Here is a 24,244-nt window from a genome sequence, read left to right as displayed (position 1 = left end):
GAGGTTTCTGAGTGCTTTTAAAAATATCCCACAAAACTTTTAAATGAAATAATGAGGCCAGTTAAGAATTTTGAGAGGCCTCCAAATGAAAACTCCTGTGAAAAGGTGTCATAAATTGAGCCAAAAGGGTTTTCAGCTGCATTGTAAAAAAACTAACAGATTACCAACCTCATGCTTCAAATTAATGAAAGCTCATTCAGAAAAAATAGGTGACAATCTGCCAGCACTAAATACAGAACTAAACTGCAACATTCCTGAATGTCACAAAGGTTTCGCATTTAAAAATCTAAAATTTTAATTGAAGAGGACAGAATAGCACAGATAATGACTGATGGTTAATGATATTTGAGATTCCATTGGATATTAAAGGTGATATTCTTTGTTTAATTGTGAAATTTACATTCACCTTTTTCCATAAACAGTCTATTTACCCTTCATATTAATGTTGAATGACAATGACACAACTGATTTTTTTCTGCAATACATCCGATTTTTAAATCATTTTAAAGCACTTTTAAACTCCTGAAAATCCTTTTCAGTTAAACCAACTATCACACTGTAAGATGGAGTCATTTCACAATTGTGAGGGAAATATTTCTGATAACTCCATTGTTTCAGATTTGAGGTAAGGGTCCTGCTGAGTCCATATCTGAGGACTGTTATCTTTGGTGAAAGATAATGAGCGTATGTAAAGATGGTGATGACAATCATTATAGCAGTTTTTGCTTAAACAATACAATAGATACCAATAGTTTATCACTTTTATTGATCCGGAAGACATACTAAGTCATTAACATCTGTTTTAAAAAATAAGTAATAATTTAAGTGATTTTTTGATTTGTATTTTCTAGATGAAATACTGAAGCTTAGTATGGTTAAGTTACTGAATATACTTTAGGTAGTAAACGAATTTGAATTTCAGATCTTGCGGGTTCCAAAATCTGTGCGTTGAGCCAATAACAATATACTTTATTATGAATATAGTATGAATGAACAATTAAGTACATGAGATAGGTTTTTATAGCTTTACTTTTTCATGTTAATTTTAGAAATTGAAATTAAAATTGTAATTCGAGATATTGGTTCTATTAGCTAATTTCATATTATTGAATCTTGAATATATTTTAAAGTATCTTATATTTTTCAGAATAAACTGTATTTCATCTCACATTTGCTTCTCAGCGTTTTCCTTCTACTTTCACTCATGTTCCTCAGGACCATCTAAATATTAACTAGCGTGTAGTGCTTTCAGACACTCTGTCATTTATCCTCCTCAACCTTGAGAAGTAACTTTTATAATCTCCATTTTATAAGGATTATAAATACTTTTCAGAATTTAATTATGTGACTAAGTGAAAACTCCACCATAACTTCCTATAGTGGAAATGATAGAGATGTTAGAGTTCAAGAGTCTAACCTTAGAGAGAATTTGATAAGATATGGACAGATTTTCAAGTTACTGTCTCTATCTCTATAGCATGTGATTCATTTGCCAAACCAGTTACCACAAATGGTAGGCTTTTCACTATGGTCATGTTTCATTTCCAAAACCAATGTGTGTATTCCTTAAGATAGGTAGGAGTATGCCAAAGACTCAAATAAAACTCAATATACCAAATGGCTTAACACTTTAAATGTTTATTTTCACGGAGACGTTAACTGTCACACCAGGTATCTCTGCTGAGTGTCTCTCCTCTAAGCATTGACTCAAAGATGTAAGCTGTTTCCATGGCTCCTAAGGCCACAATGGTAGAAGAGCGGGTCATTAGGCTTGATGGGGTATTCTAAATGGTGAGAGAGCAGTGAGGTTTTTTATGGCTCTTCTGTCTGTTATTATATCTGCAGTCACATGACCAACATAATTACAGGAGTGACTAGGAAATCTAGAGGAGCACATAAGAATAGTTTCTTATTGACTACCTGATTGAACTTCAAAATCTGCTGAAACTCATAAAAGAACTGTATTGTTAAGACAAATGGAATGATTTTGGATCAGAAAATCTCTGAGACCCATTCCATGACACTTCACTGTATATGTCAAAGTACAATAATTATTCATAATAATCTGTGCCACTTAGAAGCTGCATTTACAAGATTAACCCTTATTAAACTGGTTTTATAAAATTAAGATTTTATGCTCAGAAGAGAGGGATCAAGGTGGTATATAGTTAAACAGGTATTAGAAAGTTGGGGGAGCTGGGCTATAGAACCAGATCTAATTATGATCTAATCTGACACATAAGGTGACCTCTCTATGCCTCATTGCCCTAGTGTATAAAATGACAAGTGCAGCTGATGTATTCTCTAGATGCTCTTCTAGAGCTTAGAATTCTATGGCTTTAGCTATCCTAGTTAACAGTACAGCAGTGGTCACAGACATAAACTCCTGTGTCAATTCCTTGGTTTTAATCCTGGCCTAACGTTTTTTAGCACTGTGAATTAAACAAATGTACCTCATTTTCACATCCAGAAAATGTTGTCTCACATATCTCTTCAAAGGATTAAGTGATTTAATATATGTGAATTGACATGCTTAGAACATTACATTTAATAACAATATATTTAGTAACTATATTTGAGCTATATCTGAGAAAACCTCTGAAAGAAAATTTGGTAGCTTGTCAGAAGTCACAAAACTATTTGGGAGGAAAACTGGAATATAATCCTTGATTTTAGTTCTTTCCATTTATACTAGGCAACACTATAACTAAAAGTTGTAAATATTTCTATAAAATCATTGCTTCCTAAATGATTTTTTCTATACAAGATACTGAAAATGAAAATATAATCATCTCTATCTATAGAAAAATGTTTATAAGTTTTCCTGCAAAATGTACTTCTAATGGGGAAAAATGTTGAAAGCTTTTGAAAAAATATTATGGAATACTTAGCAACATCAGCAACTTATTTCAGACCTAAAATTATTTTTAAAATGAGATTTAAAATGTGAAATGCCCATTCCTGTACATGATTGCCTATTGAGCAATTACAGAGACTAGATAATAAGATATTTTTTCTGATTGTGAGCATCCCTTCAATTATTAAAAAAATTCTCAGTGTTTTAGCAATGTTTATTTCACTTGGTTAACTAATTTAAGATGTTACTAATAACTTCTCATATTTTAAAATAAGAATGAATACAGCACTTATTTTACAGAACTTAAAGGGGAAAACATTTATTTAGTGACAGCTCCTTATCACATGTTCAAGTTTAATTTTCACAGCCATACTCAAGGAAGGGTATTATTATCCTCTGGTTCAGATGAGGCAACAAGGCTCACACAGCTTGTGCATGGCAGGTCCAGGATTTATTCAAGTCCAGATGTCAAATCCTGAGTTTATTCTGCTGAACATCAGCATCTCACTCACTGTCCAAAATAACTGGGGTTCAGTTGAATAAAAGAGACTCTCTGATGAATCTGAAAGATTCTCAGGTCTGGAGTTAGAGGACTCAGCTTGGAGGCTTAAATTTTTCTCTCACTGCACTCCAATTACCTGAATTTTTCCCAAGAGAATAATTATTCCTAAAAAAAGAATATATCAATAGCTATATTTGGAAATTGTAAAATGCAAGTAATGTTATTACTACTATTATTATTGTTATTTTAAGTATAAATAACTTAAATATGAATTTTCTCCACACATTAGACATAATATACTTTCCTTAAGTTACCATTTAATTATTAAATTCCATAGCTTCTCTATTATCATCATCATCAATCTGCTTAGTTTCTCTGTGGCATTTAATCTATTTACTTATTTATTTTTTATTATTAATTTTTTAGGGAGAATGGGAAGGGGCAGAAGGAGAAAGAGAATCTTAAACAGGCTCCCCTCCCAGCTCCAAGCCTGAGGATCATGACATGAGCCAAAATCAAGAGTCCATTGCTTAACCAACTGAGCCACCCAGGTGCCCCTATTTACTTATTTAAAGAAAATGTCCTTAGCTTTAAAGAGGTACTATTGAAATATTACATGTAAGTTTATGTGTGTACATACAAGATACACATGTGGTGATTAGATATACTTAACATAATTGATAAAATTATTACACAGTAAGGTTAGGTAACATCTCTATCTCTTCAAATTATTAAGATTTTGCATGTGGTACTAACATTTAAAGTCTACTTTCTAAAAACTTTCAAGTATATAATAACAGTATTTTTTAATTATAGCCACTATGCTGTGCATCAGATCCCCAGATTTTATTTAACGTATGGCTGGGAATTTATTTGCTTCCAAAAATATTTTGTAGTGGCTTCTTGATGTTCCTTCTTTCCTTGTACTTTTACTGAATAACCCTACTCCTACCTTCCCTCTTGGTCTCCTGCACCATCATTACACTCCTGCCTTCCAGCGGGAGCCTTAGCTGGGATTTCCAGATCTTCTTTCCCATCATATCTTCACTGTGGTCACATTTGGCTGAATGTTTGGTCTCCTCTTCTAATGCTTTTAACAGTTTCTGGCCAATGACTATGATGTGCACGCTCAGTTCTAACCTCTCCTTTAAATACCAGACTTATATTTTCAACTGACTTTTCTATGTCTTTCAGCTTTATATTCTCCAGGATCCAAAAATTCGAAATCAGACAACTGAATCCACAGTCTTCAATTTTTGCCTTTTGTTTCTCTTCTCACATTAACACCATAATTGTCATCAACCGATTTTCCAACCTAGAAAAACAGTAGTCACTCTTAATTTCTCTCTCTCTGCTTCACTGTCTTAATGTAGGTAGTATCTGAGTATTATGTATTCCAACTCTGTGTAGATTTGAACGTCCCCTCCTTTTCATTCTTACATTCATTGCCTTCATTGGGATCCTCATTGATTCTTGTCAGAACTCTCAGTCATCTTCTAAATGGCCCTGTATTATCCAAGTCTTCATGCCACAAACAGTATCATTAATTTGGTTTGTCTTCTTAAAATATTAATCTTAACTTAAATGTAATTTGCCCCCCAAATACATCATAATATCTAGATGGCCCTCATAAATCTAGTGTCATATTTAAAAAGTAGAACCCTATATAGATAGATTTGGGTTAGCACCTCATTAACTAGTTCTGTGTAAACTGAAGATATTTATTTCTTTGAAGCACAGAATCTCCATCTTTAAATGGAATCCTAAAGAAATGTGAGAATCAGAGAAAATATATGCAAAACACGACCACAGTGTTTGGAACACAGGGGGTATTCAATAAATAGTAATTAAGATCTGTCTAATACATCCCTTGCCATCTAACCCAGTAATCTAAACATCTATAAAACTGTGACTTTCAGCATTTTCCAAAAATGTCTAGTGCTTTATCTATTTGTTCATGTAGTTCCTATATCTAGAATGTCCTTTTCTGCCTTGGTTCCTAAATCAATTCCTCCTCATCTATAGAGATTATACATATATAGTGTGTGTGTGTGTGTGAGAGAGAGAGAGAATCATCCTGTGACATTTAGGCAGCATTTGTTTTGCTCCTATTATCTAGTTCTTGGTCACTTGAATAAATCACGTGGGTGAGGAGGCACTCTGCCTCATGTCTCCAGCACCAGGATTACTTATATATTCAGTAAATATTTGCTAGATGAATGCGATATGATTTTTCTAAAAAATGCCTACATAATAGAATTTTGTCCAAATTTAATTTTAACTCATTTTTCTGATAGTCTTTTTCCAAAATCTAGTTTTTTATCTCTAATTTCTGCTTTTACAAGGATTTTTCCCTAAACATTTTAATGGATATTTAAAAGGCAGCAAAAAAAAGGTAGAAAATAGTTACATCAAATATTCAAAAGCATTATTTATCATATAGGGGTAAAGTTATATGGTAGAAAGAATACAGGCTTTGAAGATGATCTGCTTAGTTTTCTTGTAACAGATTTGCGATTCTTGGTTAAACTTATGAAACTTCCTTATTTCAGTTACTTGAATGGAATTAAATACCTATGTCTAAGATAATCATGAAGATTAAATGCAAAGGTAATATATAAAATTACTAAACAGTAGTTAGAATAGAGTAGGCATTCAGTAATTGTCAACCTTCCCCCATATTCTTACCGCTTCTATCTAAATGGAAGCATTTCCTTCAGATTTATGAATATCAGACTTATGTAAAATTTCAAATATAAATAAGCAAAGAATAGGAAGGGACAATTTGAAGAAAATGCATTAATTAAAAAATATAAATAATAATCAGTTTCTGTAAAAACTAAAAATATAAATTAAAATAACCTTGAGATCACATTTTATATTCATTAAAATAGCAGTTTTTAAGCATATTAACAGCTAATTCTAGAATGGTTTTAGTAAACCTGGTGTGCTAATTTATTACCGTTAACACTAAAAATGTATTTAACCCTTTCATAAAATTCATTATACTTACATGTAATAAAACCTATAACAATGGCATTTAGCTGAATATATTTCTACTACTTTATTCTCATTAAATAATTTAATAGGAATAGAAGGCTATAAACACTAAGGTAGTTATTGTGGCATTACTAGAATTGGAAAGACTTGATGGATGCAGCCAGAATGTTAGAATGATTAAATGCATAATACTGCCATGACTTAATATATAAGAATATTACTTGATGAGTGCCTGGTGGCTCAGTGGGTTAAGCATCTGCCTTCTGCTCAGGTCATGATCCTAGGATGCTGGGATCGAGTCCCTCATCGAGTTTCCTGCTCAACAGGGAGGCTGACTCTCCCCCTTCCTCTGCAGCCCCTCACCTTCTCCCCACTCATGAGTGCATGCTCTCTTTCTCAAATAAATAAATAAAATCGTTTTTTAAAAAGGAATATTACTTGAGCATTAAAAGCAAAACACAAATATTAGATAATCCAGCACTGTTTAAATAAAATATTATGTGAACTACACATGTATTTTTAAATTTTCTAGTAGCCACATTACAAAAGTAAAAAGAAAGGTAAAATTAATTTTAGCAATATATTTTATTTAACCGAAATATCCAGAATATTATTTCAACCTACAATTAATATAAAAGTCTTATCAGTGAGAGTTTTTCCATTCTTTGCTGCTGCCTTTGAAATCTGTTGCGTATTTTACATTTACGACCTAATTCAATTTAGACTAACCACTTTCCCAATCTCAATAACCACACGTGGCAAGCTGCTGTCATTTTGGAGAGAGAGTATTATGGGCGAATATTCAAGACAAATAGAAATATTCTTAACAGCATATACCCTATCATTTCAACTCCTAAGATGAAGCCCATTTATGTTTTTGTTTGCAAAAGTATAACAAGAGTTAGGAGAGTGGGATTAGGGCTCCTTTTTACATAAAGTTAAATATTTTCATATTTTTATGGTTTTTCTTTTAATAAAAAAAGTCTTAAACCTTCAAACCAGTGCTTAATTTGCAAACTACAGATACTTTGTCTGTACGCCTTCATAGAAAATGATGGTGAGCTTCAATTTGTAATGTGTTCACATTTTAACCCTGTTTCTGTGGAATTAATAACTCTTTCCAATTCAAGGCTGTTTGGTATGCAAAATAGTCTGAACATTTTCATAGAGAGTAACAAATAAATAACCTTTCTGGCTTAAGTCAGTCTGGCAGCCTACTATTTTTCACAGTTCCAATACTCTATATTTGGTTGATCCTGTGAGTTGGTAAAATAAGAAATTTATTTAGAAACTTGGTAATAAGAAAAAATATCTAGCATTGTGCCTTGCACATACTGAACACAGAGTGCGTACATATTGAATTTAATTGATTTGATGGTTCTGTCAGTTGAATTATAAATGGACTTGTTGAAACCTTTTTCTTGGTATGATTTCCTTTTTTTTTTATTCCACTATGAAGCATCATAAGGAAAGAAAGCCAGAAACGTGAACAAAAAAAGGTGTTAGATCTGGAAGTGAACAGAGTTCATGTAGCCATTTTCTACATAAACATTTCTATATGAGTGAAATATGTCAAGATTTTTTACTTTCATTTTTTACAACTTTATTAAGGTATAATTGACATGTAGGAACATGTTCATATTTAATGTATATAACTCAGTGTGTTTAGGCATAAATGTACATCCATGAAACTGTCACCACCATCAAGGCAATGGACATATCCATCCTCCTAAACTTTCCTCCCATCCTGTTTATTATTTTTATTATTTTTGCATGCGTGTGTATGTGTGTATTAAGAATACAATCTAACTTTTATCTTCTATTCAAAAGAAAAAAATACAGTTCTGTTAGTTTTAGGCACTATACCAAATTGTAGATTTCCAAAATTTACTTATCTTGAGTAACTGAAACACTCTTTGACAATCATCTCCTCACTGTCTCCTCTCATTGCCCCTAATAACCACATTCTACTCTCAGTTTCTGAATTTGACTAGTTTAGACTCTACATATAAGTGATATCATACAGTACTTGTCTTTTTGTGTCTGGCTTATTTCACTTATCATGATGTCCCCCTGGTCAATCCACATTGATACAAATGGCAGATTTCCTTTTATAAGACTGAATGATATTTCATATAAATGTAAATATATGAACTCAAATCCATATAAATATATCTATAAATATATGTATATATCAATAAAAAGATGTATCAAAAATTACATTTTCTTTTTCCCTTCATTCCATAGACAGACCCTTAAGTTGTCTCCGTGTCTTGGCTCTTGTGAATAATGCTGCAGTGAACTTGGGAGTGATCTCAAAGATTCTCTTGAAGACCAAGAATCTCTTCAAAATTCAGATTTCAGTTCTTTTGGATAAATACCCAGAAATGGAATTGCCGGATCATATGATAGTTCTATTTTTAAATTTAAAAAAATTAAATTTAAATTTAAATGTTTAAAATATAAAATTAGAACTATTTATATTTATAAACTTCTGTACTGTTTTTCTATAATGGCTGCAATGATTTACATTCCCACCAACAGTATACCAGGGTTCCCTTTTCTTCACATCCTCACCAATACTTATCTTTCTTTTTTTTTTTTTTAATAGCCGTCCTGAAGATTTTGAGGTGAAACCTTACCATGGTTTCAAATTGCATTTCTCTGATGGTTAGTGACATTGAAAACCTTATCCTACCACTTGTTGGCAATTTGTATGTCTTTTTAGGTGACATGTTTATTCAGATTCTTTACCCATTTTTTAATCTGATTATTGGAGTTTTTTCCCCAGAGATGTATGATTTTCTTATGTATTTTGGATATTAACCTATTATAAGATAATATGGTTTGCAAATATGTTTTCCCAGTGTGTAGGTTTCCTTTTAGTTGGTTGATAGTTTCCTTTTGCTGTGCAGAATTTTTTTAGTTTTGTGTAATCACTTTATTTTTGCTTTTGTTGATGTGATTTAGTATTTTATCAAAAAAAAAATATTGCCAAGACCAATGTTAAGGAACTATTTCCCTGTTTTTTTTTTTCCAAAAATTTAATGTATCAGGTCTTACATTTAAGTCTTTAATCCATTGGTGGTGTTTTTTTGTGTATATGGTAAGATATGGGTCCACTTTCATTCTTTTGCATGTTGATGTCCAGTATTCCCAATTCCATTTATTGAAAAGACTATACTTTTCCATTTGTATTCATGTAGCCCTTGTAAAAGATCAATTGGAAACCCATATGTCATTTTTTTTCCCTGAGGTCTCTATTTTGTTCCATAGGTCTATATGTCTGTTTTTATGCCAGTGCAATATTGTTTGGATTACTATAGCTTTGTAACATAATTTGAATGTGATGTGTCTCGCTGTGTTCTTTCTCAAGATTGCTTTGGTTATTCAGGGTCTTTTCTGTTCCAATTTAAGATTTTTTTCCATTTCTCTGAAAAATGCCATTGGAATTTTGATAGGGATTGAATAATCTGTAGATCACTTTCAGTAGTATAAACATTACAGGAATATTTTTTTTTCAGTCCATGAACATGAGATATCTTTCTGTTTGTTTGTGTCTTCAAATTCTTTCATTGTGATTTATAGTTTTCAATGTACAGATATCTCACTTCCTCAGTTAATTTCATTCTTAAATATTTTACTGTTTTTGATGCTATTATAAATGGGGTTGTTTTCTTAATTTCTTTGTTGAACATTTGTTGTCAGTGCAAAGAAATGTGACTGGTTTTTGCATGTTGATTTTGTATCCTACAATTTATGGCTCTTGTTTCTTAGTTCTAACATTTTCTAGAGGAATCTAAGATTTTCTATATAAATAAAACCATGTAATATGCAAACAGATAATTTTGCATCTTTATTTCCAATTTGGATGACTTTTATTTCTTCTTCTTGTCTAATTGCTTTGGCTAGGACTTTGAGTACTATGCTGAATAGAAGTGGCAAGAAAGAGTATTCTTATTTTGTTCATGATCTTAGAGGAAAAGCATCTGCTTTTCCCTGTTAAGTATAATGTTACTTGTGGACTTTTACTATCTGGCCTTTATTATGTTGAGTTATATTCCTTGCATAGCAAACTTGTTGAGAGTTTTTATCAAGAACAAATGTTGAATTTTGTCAAGTACTCTGCATTTATGGAGATGATTGTATGATTTTTATACGTCATTCTGTTAATGCAATGTACCACATTTATTGATTTACAAATGATGAATCATCCTTGCATATCAGGGATAAATCCCACTTGATCAAGGTTTATGATCTTGTTAATGCGCTGATTATTTCAATTTGCTAGCATTTTGTTGAGGATTTTTGGATGTATATCAGTAATATTGTCTTGTAATAATCGTTTGCTTTGCTTTGCTTTGCTTTCTTTACCTTGGCTGGCTTTGGTATCAGGATATGCTGGTCTTATAAAATAAGTTTGAGAGTGTTCTCTCCTTTCCTCCTGGTTGCACGCTACCCCAAATAATGGATGTATTCTGTTTCCCTCCATGTACTGGGTAGGAAAAGACAGAATTGGTGTGTGCATGTATGATAAGAACACAACATAACTTCTACCCTCTTTTAAGTATTAAATAGAGTACTGTTATAGGCATTATGTTATATAATAGAATTGTGCCTTCTACTCAGTTCTCCACAAGACTGGGGAGGTCAGACACCCACTTAGCATTCACTTACCCCTGTTGGAGAACTCACTGGTCAGGGGGATCTCTCTTGCCACTGAGCTGTGCCACATTCAGGGATGGTGACACAGATAAAATGAGAATTTTTTTCGTAACTTCTTCCTGCATTTATTCTTGGATGTTTTGCTCTACTGAGGTGCTTGAATCTCTCAGCTGAACCTCTGAACTCCCATAAACTTATTCTTATCTGTGAGTAGTTATTCAAATCAGTGTTTCTATTGGGGGTTGAGGGTTGAAACTCCTATTTCACTATCTTGCTGACATGATTCTTAGCCTTTCTATACCTTTCATATTATATTAATGATTACTTATTTTAAAAATATTTACGTAAACTGCAATTGATTCTTATTCTGTTGGAATTACATTTCCACATAGTTTTATTTATTTTTCCAAACCAGTTTCAAGCTGCTTGAAGACAGGACCACTGTTTATTATTTCTCACCATGCCAAATAACCTTCGACAGTACTATGCCTAATAAAATCTTCAAAATGTGTTAATCTGATTTGATTATAAACACTAAAGTATATGTGGCTAGTATTTAAAAACATAAGCACAAGGATTAAATTTATGTTTTCTTTCTAGGTAATAATGGTATAATATAGAGAATAATTATGCATTTCATTAAAGAGGAAAAAAGTGGTAAGAGTGAAACAATGGAGATGATGCAATGGTGTGTTCTTTGAAAACATTGATAAAATTAAGCAAAAATGTTTTTTTAAATTTTTCTTTATAACTGTGCAGAAAAACTTTTTTTTTTTTTTTTTTTTTTTTTTTTTTGTCATAGTGCCTGATTATCAAATGAGCTATGCCTTCAGACCAAGTCTGATCAGTTACTGATGATACTGGATCCCCTTTCATCAACCTGCTGCAATGACCCAGATCTTTTCAGTCTCAGTTCTATTACCTTTTCTTCTACTACCCTCCTTTTCACCACTATGTTAGGTCATTATTTAAAAGAATGATCACAACTGAAGCTATCTAATCTAAAGCAGATTTAGGCTTAAATAAGAGTCTGCAACAATTTGTAAACATTCCTTGGCCCCAGAAATCCATTCTTCATTCGCAAATCCCCATAGCTATGGCTATACAGTCTATCATCATCTATAGAGCGCAAAGCCAGAATGTGATTTTTTTTTCAGAATGTGATTACACATATTTTATAAGAGGAACTGCTGGCACCCTAACCCACTAGTTATTTCCTAGTAAAAGCATATTAGTATGAAACACACATAGCACCATAATGTATACTATTATGGATCTAGTAATTAATTTCTTAATGACTCACTAAATATTTATGATATTTTTTCTTATGACAATATATTTAGTTTCCCCAAGAGCTATCCTAATTTAGGCAGATATTTAAATAGAATCACTTCATTATGCTTGTTTTTTAGTTGTCTTGGGAACAATGTAATAACACTAGTAGGATATTTTCTTCAGAAAAGAAAAAAATATTTTGAAGATGTATAAGCTGTTTAAAGATCAAATTTGGAGGAAAATATAATCGATTGTAAGTAATATATCAGTACATTAGATGATGAATACACAGCTGTGTAGATATGTAGTTGGATATTTTTATGCTGGTGAATTTCATTATCGTGGATTTACTGGGTTTCTATTAAATTGTTTCAACTGCTGAAACACATTTTCAGATTGGAATATATTGATTAGGGACACCTGGGTGGCTCACTGGTAGGGTATCTGCCTTCAGCTCAGGGTGTGATCCTGGGATCCAGGGTCGAGTCCCACATTGGGCTCTCTACAGGGAAACTGCTTCTCCCTCTGCCTATGTCCATGCCCCTCTCTCTGTGTCTCTCATGAATAAAAAAATAAAATCTTTTTAAACAAAGGAATATATTGATTATTATATGCTTTGCAATAGTAGTAGCATTTTAAAAGAAGTCCCTAAATACCTGAGGCAATGAAGCATCTATTCTAATAGATCTCTTAATGTAAAGTTTTGCTTAGTGCACGACCTGGATAACTTTGCTGATTTTCTTTGCCTGGATCAGTAATTAATGATGTTTCAGTTTTGCTCTCAGAATATCAAGTGTTATGCCTTAATATAAATGGTAATTCTTTATAGAAAATGATAAAGGGACAGAATATATGCCAGCTGTACTTCTTCTGAATCATACGGCTTCAGATTTTTGCCTTCAGAGTTAGCCCCTTTGATTGAGAACATGATTGCAAAATCTGATTTTGGTCTGATCAGATGCTTTTGTCCTTTGGTTTCCCCCATAACTGTGATCTATGAATTCTCAGAGGATACTGAAGTTTCCTGAATATGAACACTTCTAGAGACATGGGGTAATTTATAAACTAAAAACTGTCAAAATATATGTATCTCCTAGGGTCTGGTCCTAAGTAATCCCTGTTTCCTGTCAACTTTACCCCTCTAGATGATCTATCCAGTCCCATAACTTCTAATGTCATCTACAGCAAAGATTCTCCAGTCTTTATGTCTTCTTGTCTTTATATGTGTGTGTGTGTGTGTGTGTGTTTGATTTCTCCACTTGAGTCTCGAAACAGAATTTCCTCTCATCTTCCTGTTGTCCTCCCATACTCTTCCTCTAGTCTTTCTCATATCAATAAATAGCATCACTTCCACTCTGTTGATTAAACTAACCCAGGAGTTATCATTAATTGTCTTTCAGGTCCCAAACCATACACATCCGCAAATCTTGTTGCTTCTTTCCAAAATACATCTCATTTGCATTGCTACTACCCTACCCTACTCCAAGAAATCTTTGCTCATCTGTGCTAATGCAATAGTCTGTTTAATGGTTTGTCTGGCTCTACTTTTGCTCCCTAATTAGCCATTCTCCACACAGCAGACAGTGTGATCTTTTAAAATTCGTGGCACCCTTCTGCTCAAAATCCTCCAATGGCTTCTCATTGCACTTAGAATAAAATCCAAGCTTTGTACATGTCTCTACATGGTATGGTCAATGCCCCTCTCTCCAGTCTGATTGCTTATCTCTCTCTCCTCCTCACTGATTTTGCTCTAACCACATTAGGATGATCTAAGTTCCGGGAAAACACCAACTTATTTCCACTCTTAAGGCTTTGCATCTGCTTTTCCCTTTGCTTGGAACTCTCTGCCCTCTGACTTTCATGCTGTTCTTCCTGTTTGTATTCAGGTCTCAACGCAAATGCCGTCTCCTCAGAGAAACCTTCACTGAAAATCAGTCTAAAGAATTACCTCGTTTCCTCAGTTTCACCCACTGGTTTATTTTGTGCATAGCAGTCACCATCACCAGTATTTATCCTACTTGTATATAAATTTTTCTCCTCTATTTTGAATTATGTCCTCTCTATGCTTTTTTCTATCTTTCACACCTACAAGAATGATTGGAACAGGGATGCGTGGTTTGCTCAGCGGTTGAGTGTCTGCCTTTGGCTCAGGGCGTGATCCCAAGATCCGGGATTGAGTCTTGCATCCGGCTCCTTGTGGGGAGCCTGCTTCTCCCTCTGCCTGTGTCTGTGCCTCTCTCTCTCTCTCTCTCTGTGTGTGTGTCTTTGATGAATAAATAAGTAAAATCTTAAAAAAAATGAATGATTAGAACATAGTAAGTTTGTACCTTAGGTGGGTAGGGTTCCACAGGAGAGAAAAAGACCGAGAAATAGTTTACGTATAATATGATACTGAAGTGCTTGGCTCCCCCCTAAACTGGTTCGGGTAAATACTGATATATATGATTTTTGGGCAAAAAGGACTCTTTAGACAAATTAGTTTGAAGGATTCCATTAGAGATTTATAGAATTTTATGGTCTATTATTCTATAAAATTTTATAGTAAAGAATCTTATTTAATCATATTTGATCAAATGAATCCTAAAATTAATTGGCCTTAGAAAGTGCTTTTCCTCCCTTTTGAACATTGACCTTTGGAATTGTTGATATAAATCAATACAATGTCAACTTGGAAGAGAATTAAGGTAACAATAGGGTAATATCCTTTTTTTCTTTAGTCTTTTTTTTAAGTTGTTTAAAATAAAGCCTCAGTGAATATATATACAAATACAGAGATATATTTGTGTTTGAAAATTTTGTAGGAATTAAAAATGGCTCCACGGAGAGAAGAGACAAAAATATACTAAAGAGAAAAGCTGGTAAATAGCAGTTAAGTAAGATTAGAAAACCACAGAATAACAATAGCAAAATTAAAAAGGAAAAATAGATGCTTTAAAATAGTATCAGATTTAGAAGATTATAATATTGGGAAATTTTGAGCAGAATGTAGTCATATTTCTTAAAAGTACAATTATCAAACTTGTTCTTTATAAAGTCTATAAAAGATGCAGTAACATAAACATGAATATCCTGGTTATAGTTAAAGAAAGTGACCAGACGTTTGAAGTTAGATCAAGAGAGATTAGGGATATTAAATTAAGAGGAATAAGTCTGTAAAATTTATAATTAACCACAATGTGAAAGGGTAGTTTTTAACAGTTGCTCTTTAAAAAAATCCTGTTTTTAGCTACATAAAATTTTACCAACATGGCTACAGTGTTTTGAACGTTCATCATATATTTATACTTTGCTTTAAAGCTTATGAAGATCAAAAACGAAAGCTTGTCATAGATAAGAGACATATTGTAACTCCCAAGTGGAAAAAAAAAGAAAACAACTTGTATTTGAATTCCTAAGTCTCTGTATACCTATCCACAGAATCACTGTTATATTTTTAAACCTCATTCCTGGAAACACTGCAAATGTCAGATCAATTTAGAAGCCAAAGAACACCTCTGGGAATGACATGGCAGCAACTGAAATAGTGTTTGGCCAAATTAAGAGTGTATGCCAAGGATGCCAAAAATCACAGTAATCTGGCAGGTAGATAGCTATTATTTAACTGTATGATCATTACTGGTTTTTCTACCGAAAAACTGTTGGCTGTTTATGCAATGAAATGGAGCCCGTGATTTAGGCATAGTATCTCTCTGTTTTGATGTCATTTGTAGCTGGTTGAGGATTATACTCAATCACAAAATTGAATTTCTCAAGCAAACTACTTGAGAAGAAAAAAGTAGCCTTTAACAAATTATAATTCACTTAGAAATAGAAATGAAAGAATATAAATTTAGAGCACTTTTTTTTTTTGCTATAGATCTTAATATTCAGAATGGTATTCATATTCTGCACTACTTACAAACAGACTGGCCTGATCTTAGTTTGCTGCAGAACTTTCAATTTTAAAATTTTGTTCTGTAAGACAACAAATAAGATAATTATTTTTTAAATAACTTTCTCTATATATTCGTGGTTCCTGGATCTCTGCTCTCTGGTCTTCATACTGGTCTCATGGTCATGGTCTCATGCTATTCGGAAAGGTCTTCACTTTAATAATTCTTAAAATCCCAAATTGGCTAAGATTGCCCAAATGCTTCTATTTTTTTTTTTTTATTTTATTATTTATGATAGTCACAGAGAGAGAGAGAGAGGCAGAGACACAGGCAGAGGGAGAAGCAGGCTCCATGCACCGGGAGCCCGATGTGGGATTCGATCCCGGGTCTCCAGGATCGCGCCCTGGGCCAAAGGCAGGCGCTAAACCGCTGCGCCACCCAGGGATCCCCCCCAAATGCTTCTAAATGCAGCATGTGTTCTTAAATTCAGGAGAGTTGATGATATGTATAAATAGCTTCTTTCTCTGGATCCACATTATTGTCCTCCTAGTGGATAATGCTCAATGATATTATTTTAAAGTGGGAATATCTGCTATTTTCAAAATGCTGGAATTTTTCTCTTTCACCACTCAAGGAAGAAATTGATACTAAAGACTACTTCAAAATTATAAATGTTTATCCTGAAAAAAATCATATTAGGAAATTAGTTTCATTCCTATAGCATTCAAATGTAATCAAATAGTCTCATTAATTATACCCATTTGTAATGGAAAGAACATTAAATTTGGCCTGTGTAAGTGACCTGCCTCTTCCAGGTAGTGTGTACTTAGTCAATTTTCCCAAATTTACCTCTTTGGATAATTATGTGAGTGGAATAGCACCTAACTATGAAGTAGTGCTGTTTGTAAAGAAATGCAAAGAATTATTACTATTATCACACAGATACAAACTAAACCCACTATTTATGGGGTAAAAGGGAAAATGTAGAATTAATACACAATCAAATAACAAACATGATTTTGATTTTTTTTATCTTTTCTATACGTGTACCTGTCAAAATGTCTAAATTGCTGTCTGGACAAATAAAAGGAGATACAGAAAACATAAATTAGAAAATGCAAATGTTTAATTCAAGTAAAAGAAATTACTAGGTGGTCCTTGGCTGTTTCATGTCCAAATTGAAATCGCAGAAAAGGCTTTGGGCAATCACAAATAAATTGATGCTACATTTATGTGCAAATTAACACCTCCACTTTATGTCCTAAGTGATGCGATTATATCAGTTATAGAAATTGACAAAGAAATTACATTTGCTAGAGTTCTTATAAAATAATGACACAAAATAAATTATGATATAACATGAAAATTAGTTTTGATATTCAAAACTTTATGCCCTCTCTGTCATGCATGCTCCACAATGGTAGTCCAGTGGAAAGTTAGATTAATTAAATAATCCAGAAATTCTTTAATTAAATACACAAATTCAAATGTTCTTGATAGATTGAATAATCAGCATTGTTGAGGACAAACTTCCCTATCTAAGAAGCAAAACAAAGAAAAAAGCACGCATATCTGGGCAAATAAATCTGAATCCTTTATCATTTTTTATCAGTTTAGTTTTTGCATTGTATCTTTTCTGAGTTTTGTATTGGTTTATGAATTTTGTATGTCCATAAGAAACACATAACATGATAAAACATAAATAACTGAGCTTGAATAACCTATGAATAGTCTAATCATTCATTTATCTGTCCATCCACTGGGGAAACAAAGACGTCTGACTATTTTTAATTGGCATTGTAAGTACAAAACTAATGTCATCACTTGGCTTCCTTAAAAATAATGATTAAAATCTGGTATGATATGACATGCTGCTACACACACAAAAACAGCATATATAGTATTGGACAAAGACAAGTGTAATTTCAAATTTGCAGCATGAACCAGGAAGGATTTACATGGGAAAAATCACTTGAACTAGGTTTCAAAGCCTAACAAGGATTTTTAAGTCCTTAAGGTTGAAGTGTTTACTTTAGGAGGAAGAAAAAATCATGTGTAATGGTAGAGAGGAGTAGCATATAGCTTCAATTGAATGAGGTGAGGCCAGATATGTGGTGAAGATAAAGGCAGAAACTAAATCGTAGAATAATTTGTGATTTCATTGAAGAAATTTGGAGTTTAGAGTATGGCTAATATTGTACCCCTGATGCTAATATAGCATTTGAATAACAAAATATGATTTTTGGTTTTAAAAATTCCTTTAAAAGCATTAAGTCTAATGAATTAAAAGTGTGTAAAGACAAAGACATAAAGTAGGAGGTTACCACATAGTTTATAAGGCATAATGAGGATCTAAATTAAGCCAGTGAAGTGAAAATAAGAAAAGGTGGTGAAACAGTTTGTGGACTGCTTGGAGTTGGTACTGCAGGCCTGTGCCTTGTCTCTCGGGATTCTTCCCAGCTGTCTGTCTAACTTGCCCATGATGCCGGTAAATCTCAGCAAATGGTCCCAGCTCTTGAGCCTGCTGTAAGTGGATGAGCAGCTACAGCATCTGCTGCAGGTCAGATACACCAGGGTGGACATAGATGACCTGGGCAAATTGCTGATGCCCATAAAGTTAAGATACTGGTCTACCAGTGTTGCATGGTGTGGCCTTGATCTGGGAAACTCTACTTGGTCATGACAGATCTGGAAACGCCCAGCAGTAAGGATTCCAAATACAGAGAATGGCACCCTTTTCTGGTGGTTGACATGTTTGGGAAGCAGAGGAATGCTGGGACACAGAAGCCATCCCAGAGGTCTCCAGCCGTGTTCTCAAGTTCAGTGATGTATGTAGATTTCTCCCCTTCCCATTTACCATTTTCACCAGCAAGGCCTGAGCAATCAGATAGTGGTTTAGGGACTTTTCCTTCTACTTATCCTTTATCATTCTAGAAGGTCACATGTTGACTTATATTTTGATCAAATTTGAACTCCATTTGGGGAGATATTTTGATACTACCATGGGATCATCAATTTGTGAAAAGAGTAGCAATCCAGAATTAAAGAAGAAAAAATTGCAGGTCAAAAGACCAGGTCTGTGGTGATAGAGCAGAGCATCAACAAATCTTTAAGAGAGATTTAAAAAAGAGAGAGAGAAATCATTACTGTGAGCCTCGGTCTGGAGTTGTGCATGACGACCCTTCTGGGGTGTGCTTTCATGGCCATGTCTCTCACCAAGACAGTCAGAGGCTGGCGTGTCCACCAAACTCCACTGTACTACATCTCAGCCTCGTTACTGCAGTCAGTGTCCCATCTGACTCCTTTAAAGAGCAGTACTGGAGAAAGCAATAGGGAGAGGTGTTTTGTGGTGAAGGCACAGCTATCTGGGTGAGCTGCAGGACTGGGTGAGAGGTTCTCAGAAATCCCTAAGTCGGCACCTGGTAAACTGGTCACCTGTGTAAGAAAACTGATCTGGAGATGTAGAATGCTGTGTTAACTTCTGCTTGTTTGCTTATAGTTGCAAAAACTAAAATTAAACACACACACACACACACACACACACACACACATTGTGTGGGTGAAAGAAAGAAAGGAAATGTGAAAAAATTGATAGGAATATAGTAATCTATTGCGTGTGAGGTCAGGAGAGAGAAGGAAGATTGGCCAGATGGCTCTTTGATTTCAGTTTGGGTAGGAAGATGGTGTCACTTTTTATCCAAATCAGAAAATTTATGAAAATGAAAGAATATTCTAAAATAATCAAACTTTTATATCTTAATGAAGTTGTTTGTTTTTTTTTTAAAGATTTTATTTATTTATTCATGAGAGACACAGAGAAAGAGAGGCAGAGATAGGCAGAGGGAGAAGCAGGCTCCAAGAAGGGAGCCCGATGTGGGACTCTATCCCGGGTGTCCAGGATCACACCCGGGGCCACAGGTGACGCTAAACCACTGAGCCACCCGGGCTGCCCAAAGTTGTTTCTTTTATGTTGTAAGTAGCGTACTTTTATTCAAAACTATTTTTTTAAATAAAATTATTTGTATAAGTGGGATGCCTGGGTGGCTCAGTGGCTGAGCGTCTGCCTTTGGCTCAGGGGGTGATCCTGGACACCCGGGATCGAGTCCCGCTTTGAGCTTCCTGCATGGAGCCTGCTTCTCCCTATGCCTGTGTCTCTGCCTCTCTCTCTGTGTGTCTCTTTTGAATAAATAAGTAAAATCTTTTAAAAAAATTATTTGTACAAGTAAACATGTGTACCTGTGTATGTCAAAGCAAGGCAAAACATTGAAAAATCATGTAAGTAGGATTACTATCTTTGGTTTACATTTATATGCTTTAATCAATTTCTTAGCAATAACTGTGTGTCAAACTATGTCACTATAGAATGTATTTTTTAATGTGTTCAGAGGATTTTTAAACTAAAATTGCTTTCAGTGTTTTTCAAAGTTGTATTTTATGGTTAATAAATTTGAAGTAGTTGACTGCTTTTATTGTTAAGGTTCTGTAGGCCAGAAATATTTTTAATTGAGAAAAATCTGTATTTTTCCTAAGGTACATATAAACTCAATTGATTCTGCAAAATAAAAACATCTTTATTCCATTTTTTTTGAAATACATAAAAATTTAGCTCAAGTATTTTTACCAGCATTGTTTTCTTTTCCTTTATTCAAGGTAATTTTTTTCAACAAGTATTTTTGTATAATAAAATTCATCAGATAAGATGTTTCTGTGATTCCTTTCACTATCTCATCAAACTACGATGCTTCAATAAACAAAGGCTGTCTCAATTTCATCCTGTTCTATTACAGAATATTAATTTGTTCAGTTAAAAAAAAAGAACCTTTAAAGTTTTTCTCAGAACACAAATTATTATGTCCCTCAAGTGTAAACACCTATTTCTTAGATTTTTTTATTTTTTTTTGGTACTTTGCTGCTAAAAGAGTTTATTGTAAAATGAAAGTTCCAGCAATAGAGGAAAAATTAGTTATAAATATTCAGTGTAAAATACATTACCTAGACATGGGTGACTGGTTCGTTAACTAGGGAAGGAAGAGAAAGTTTTAAGTTGCAGTGATGAATTCAACTTGGGCCTGGTTAGTTGTTGATGACTCTGGTACACACAGCTGGCAATGCCCAGGAAATATTTATGAATATTGCTTTGGAGTACAAGAGCATGGTGAAGGATAGAAATACGAATTTGGAAGTTTCCGGCACATGAGGAATAGTTGAAACCATGTGAGATGGAAGATTACGTAAGACATTTTCAGCCCTGATACTTGTTGAGCAGTTTCTGAGAGGTCTTTGGACATTGACAACAGAGGAGAGAATATAATGGTATCACTTTATTCTAAATGGCTTCTTCTAATTGGTTTCTTGTAGCTACTGTAACAAATTGCCACCAGCTTGATGGTTTAAAACAACAGAAGTATATTCTCTCACAGTTTTGGATGCCAGAAGTCCACAATAAGTATCACTGGGCCTGGAGCAAGGTGTGTGCTTGTCCACATTCCCTCTGGAGGCTCTATGGGAGAATTTGGTTTTTTTGCCTTTTTTAGCTTCTGGGGGCTGCCAACATTCTTTGGCATGTGGCCACATGCCAATCACTGCTTCTTCGTCATATTGTCTACCTTTCTTCCTCTGTGGTGAAATCTCCCTCTGCATCCCTTATAAGCTTACATGTGATTACATCGAAAGCCCATTCAGATAATCCAGAATAATTTAATCACACCCATGAAGCTCTTTTTGCCGTATGGAGTAACCACTGTTCGTAGGTTCCAGAGATTAGGATGTGGATATCTGTGGGTGTAGGAGGCCTATCATTACTTATTATTTATATCTATCTAATCGAAATCAGTGTTGAAATTTTTCATCCTCTCTGTATCATCACTCCTGAATTTGGAAGACTCAGTACAAAAAAAGTAGTGTAATGTCTTATAATTTTTTATAACCTGAAATGACATTTTGTATATGTTGTATTAAATAAAATATGTTATGAAAAGGATTTTATTTAAAACATTTTTTCAATATAGTTACTAGAAAATTTGAAATTGCATATGAAGTTAAAATTGTGTTTCTATTAGCACTAGTATAGAATGTGTATGAGTTTCAGTCTGTCTTATAGAGAAATCGCTGTTTCCTTACAAATAAATAGTTAAAATTCTTGAAAGCTGCACACTAAGTTAATTAAATGCTCAATCTCATTTTGTATTTCAACTTTGCTCTATTATAATCCATATTCATTCAAACTATTTATTGCTGCTTTTCTCCATTTCACAGCAACAAACCAAATGGACTTCATGTGAAATTATTGACTACTCTGTGCCTCTCAGCCTCAATTAGCCCCTAATTCTAGGCACCCGGAAGCCAAAGCAAACCATAAGGAGCCACAAGCACTACCCCAGTGTAGCATCTCTGGAAGGAAGTTTCACATGGTGAGTGCCAGACTGACTGTGTCCTAGAACTAAGAGGAAATAAGGTAATCTTTCAGGGTTTGACATCTTTCTTTCAAAAGAGGTTATATTCTAAAAGGCGAAGGGTGGTGAGGAAATAAGGGGAAAACATTTTTGATGGGGAAGGATCCAAGACGAACTTGTTGGAACGGAGGAGTCTTCCAGGAAAGGGATTTTGTGATTTGAGAGGATACCTGTATGTGGGCCTGGGGCAAGAGGTGGAGAAGAGTGATGAGAGGGGAAAATCTAGGAGATTCTAAGTAGTGAAGGTCTGGTGAGCGGGAAGAAGAAAGGACACCACTATTTACCAAGCCTCTATCTTTTGTTGGGTACCTTTATATATATTATCCAAAATATATTTATAATATTCATTTTTGCAGGCCAAAAGTTTGTAGTGCAAAGACATGAAATGCTTTTCCTAAGGTCACACAACTAATAAGTATCAAGGGCAAATTTAGGATCCATTAATTAGCAAGTTGATATCCTTTAGAGTGTTAAAACTAGACTGAAAGGTGAATCTGTAGGAGAGGCAAACAACTTGAGAAAATTTGGGAAATTTCAATGATAGAAATCTATGTGTGATTGAAGTGGCTCAGCAAAGTATTTGTACTTGGAACTATTTGTGGCAGCTGGGGAAACATCAGATCCAAAGGGCTCAGAAGAAATGGGATATTGGTTGGCCTTTTAACTCGTTAAGGTTTTGAACTTGAGCAGTTCCCCAGCATTGCAGTATATTCTTAATAAGCATAGACCTTTAGATTTTTATAGAAGTACCCCTGAGAAATATAAGCATCATTAAACTTTAGCCTCCCACAGACCTGAAAGAAGCATAGTAAAAAAAAAAAACCCGTTCAAGTTTTAGTTGATCTGTAAAAATGAAGACATTAAAAGACCTATTCCAGTTCATAATGATGTGATTTGGGGATCCCTGGGTGGCTCAGCGGTTTCGCGCCTGCCTTTGGCCCAGGGCACGATCCTGGAGTCCCAGGATCGAGTCCTGCGTTGGGCTACTGGCATGGCTCCTGCTTCTCCCTTTGCCTGTGTCTCTGCCTCTCTCTCTATGTCTATCATAAATAAATAAAAATAAATCTTTAAAAAAAATGATGTGATTTAAGGGTATTATGATATTACTTCAGTCTCAGAATCCCCAACTGTGTACTTCTCAATTTATGGTGGTCTCCTTAGAAATCACTTCATTTTTGTTTCACCCAGAACCATTATGGGCTCAACACCTTTTCTTTAAATATTAGCATTCTCTTCATTTCAGTGGACTCTTCCATCCAAGGGCTCTGAGATATGTTACTTTATTAATGCCTTTCCCTGACATTACTGACCTCTAATCACTTAATCATCTGATCTATACATAGCTATGACAGACAGCTGGAGATGAGGGGAAGAAGGCCTGGCACACTAACAAACTTGGCTCACCATAAATTTACAAGAACCAAATAGAACTTTCCTTCTTGCTCCTCTCTGGAAGCCTCCTTTTATTAATTGCTGTGGGATTTCCCATTTCTGACTTCTCAATATCTTTATTTCCAGCTGTCAGTCTTGCATATCATTTAGCCAAAACAGGACACTTGTCTTAGGCTCCCTCATTTCACCTCCTCATTTCACTGGATCACTGCTTTGACATGCAGAGCTT

The 24,244-nt window shown here is 34.2% G+C and overlaps 1 long non-coding RNA gene across 2 annotated transcripts in view; it reads left to right on the top strand.

Moving 5' to 3' along the window:
* LOC121477496 overlaps positions 1-24,244 on the top strand; it is a 334,919-nt gene that overhangs the window by 116,830 nt on the left and 193,845 nt on the right. For both annotated transcript variants that reach the window (XR_005984243.1, XR_005984244.1), the window contains exon 2: positions 22,427-22,581. This is a non-coding gene — a long non-coding RNA (uncharacterized LOC121477496). The remainder of the gene's footprint in view (positions 1-22,426; positions 22,582-24,244) is intronic.

Source organism: Vulpes lagopus, chromosome 17 (assembly GCF_018345385.1).
Source record: "Vulpes lagopus strain Blue_001 chromosome 17, ASM1834538v1, whole genome shotgun sequence".
Classification (NCBI taxonomy): Eukaryota; Metazoa; Chordata; class Mammalia; order Carnivora; family Canidae; genus Vulpes; species Vulpes lagopus.
Note: the sequence above shows the minus strand (reverse complement) of the source record. Positions and strands in the feature narration are given on the sequence as shown.